Here is a 3,318-nt window from a genome sequence, read left to right on the forward strand (position 1 = left end):
ATCCCAAAAATATTAGATTTTAAAAGTGGGACTATAACTCACTTTCACAGATTTTTACTTTGTCGGGAAGTAAGACTTGGCCACTGGTTGATTTACGAACCTATAACAATATATACATATATATCAAAGTATGTTCAAAATATATTTACAACACTTTTAATATATTTTGATGTTTTAAGTTTATTAAGTCAGCTGTCCTCGTTAGTAAATTACAACTACTTGTCCACAGTTAGATGTACAGAAATAAATCGATAAATATTATCTTGAATCAATCCACGACCCAGTGTATACGTATCTCAGTATTGATCACAACTCAAACTATATATATTTTGGAATCAACCTCAACCCTGTATAGCTAACTCCAACATTCACATATAGAGTGTCTATGGTTGTTCCGAAATATATATAGATGTGTCGACATGATAGGTCAAAACATTGTATACGTGTCTATGGTATCTCAAGATTACATAATATACAATACAAGTTGATTAAGTTATGATTGGAATAGATTTGTTACCAATTTTCACGTAGCTAAAATGAGAAAAATTATCCAATCTTGTTTTACCCATAACTTCTTCATTTTAAATCCGTTTTGAGTGAATCAAATTGCTATGGTTTTATATTGAACTCTATTTTATGAATCTAAACAGAAAAAGTATAGGTTTATAGTCAGAAAAATAAGTTACAAGTCGTTTTTGTAAAGGTAGTCATTTCAGTCGAAAGAACGACGTCTAGATGACCATTTTAGAAAACATACTTCTATTTTGAGTTTAACCATAATTTTTGGATATAGTTTCATGTTCATAATAAAAATCATTTTCCCAGAATAACAACTTTTAAATCAAAGTTTATCATAGTTTTTAATTAACTAACCCAAAACAGCCCGCGGTGTTACTACGACGGCGTAAATCCGATTTTACGGTGTTTTTCGTGTTTCCAGGTTTTAAATCATTAAGTTAGCATATCATATAGATATAGAACATGTGTTTAGTTGATTTTAAAAGTCAAGTTAGAAGGATTAACTTTTATTTGCGAACAAGTTTAGAATTAACTAAACTATGTTTTAGTGATTACAAGTTTAAACCTTCGAATAAGATAGCTTTATATGTATGAATCGAATGATGTTATGAACATCAATACTACCTCAAGTTCCTTGGATAAACCTACTGGAAATGAGAAAAATAGATCTAGCTTCAAAGGATCCTTGGATGGCTTGAAAGTTCTTGAAGCAGAATCATGACACGAAAACAATTTCAAGTAAGATTTCCACTCGAAATAAGATTGTTATAGTTATAGAAATTGAATTAAAGTTTGAATATGATTATTACCTTGTATTAGAAAGATAACCTACTGTAAGTAACAAAGGTTTATTGAAGAATGAAAGTGTTTGTAGGTGTTTTTGGTCGTTGGTGTATGGATTAGATATAAAGGATATGTAATTTTGTTTTCATGTAAATAAGTCATGAATGATTACTCATATTTTTGTAATTTTATGAGATATTTCATGCTAGTTTCCAAATGATGGTTCCCACATGTGTTAGGTGACTCACATGGGCTGCTAAAAGCTAATCATTAGAGTGTATATACCAATAGTACATACATCTAAAAGCTGTGTATTGTACGAGTACGAATACGGGTGCATACGAGTAGAATTGTTGATGAAACTGAACGAGGATGTAATTGTAAGCATTTTTGTTAAGTAAAGTATTTTGATAAGTGTCTTGAAGTCTTTCAAAAGTGTATGAATACATATTAAAACACTACATGTATATACATTTTAACTGAGTCGTTAAGTCATCGTTAGTCGTTACATGTAAATGTTGTTTTGAAACCTTTAGGTTAACGATCTTGTTGAATGTTGTTAACCCATTGTTTATTATAACAAATGAGATGTTAAATTGTTATATTATCATGATATTATGATATATAATATATCTTAGTATGATATATATACAGTTAAATGCCGTTACAACGATAATCGTTACATATATGCCTCGTTTCGAAATCATTAAGTTAGTAGTCTTATTTTTACATATGTATTTCATTGTTAATACACTTAATAATATATTTACTTATCATTTAACATAATTAACCAAGTGTATCAATATCTTAATATGATTCATATGTACCTAGTAAGACATTGTTATAACGATAATCGTTATATATATCGTTTTCGAGTTTCTTAAATTAATAGTCTCATTTTTATGTATATAACTCATTGTTAAAATACCTAATGAGATACATACTTATAATAAAATCATGTTAACTATATATATAACCATATATATGTCATCGTATAGTTTTTACAAGTTTTAACGTTCGTGAATCACCGGTCAACTTGGGTGGTCAATTGTCTATATGAAACCTATTTCAATTAATCAAGTCTTAACAAGTTTGATTGCTTAACATGTTGGAAACACTTAATCATGTAAACAACAATTTCATTTAATATATATATATATATATATATATATATATATATATATATAAACATGGAAAAGTTCGGGTCACTACATCATGAGCCTTTCTTGAATTGAACGATCCCAACGGTTATTTCTTGAATGAGTTCGGATCCGGTGATTTGATTGTCACCTACTTTGGCCCAACGAATAGGAGAACGATATTTACGGCCATATAAAGTTTCGAAAAGGTGGGCCGTTAATACACGAGTGATAACTATCATTGTAAGAGGAATCGGCTAAAGGCGAAAATACAAGTTTGTAACATGTCTTTCCAAGAACTGAATCGTTCGTTTGCCTGGTCCGTCGGTTTGTAGATGATACGCGGTACTCATGTCTAAACGTGTTCCCAATGCTTCTTGTAAATCTAGAAGTGAAACGAGCATTTCGATCCGAGATAATTGACAATGGTACACCGTGCTGGAAAAGAATTCCCTTCAATGAATAGTTGTGCAAGTTTTCCTATCTCGTCGATTTTTGAATACGTTTAATAAGGTTATTCCCCTTCTTGGTGAAAGATGGGATTGTATGAGGGGTCCCTCCCCATTGAGAGATCGGATGATAAGATTTCTTATACGGAAGTATGAGTGTAATGATAGGAGGAGTTTTCATTTTCGATGCAGTCGCATCGCGCGTCTTGTGGTCAAATGTCGAGACTTGGTGGAAACGAGACAGTACACGTAGTCACATATATATATATATATATATATATATATATATATATATATATATATATATATATATATATATATATATATATATATATATATATATATATATATATATATATATATATATATATTGGATTTGAGTAGTAGCTGGCCGTATATCAGAAGCATAGGGACGATAAGTCAAAGAA

Source organism: Rutidosis leptorrhynchoides, chromosome 6 (assembly GCF_046630445.1).
Source record: "Rutidosis leptorrhynchoides isolate AG116_Rl617_1_P2 chromosome 6, CSIRO_AGI_Rlap_v1, whole genome shotgun sequence".
Taxonomy (NCBI): Eukaryota; Viridiplantae; Streptophyta; class Magnoliopsida; order Asterales; family Asteraceae; genus Rutidosis; species Rutidosis leptorrhynchoides.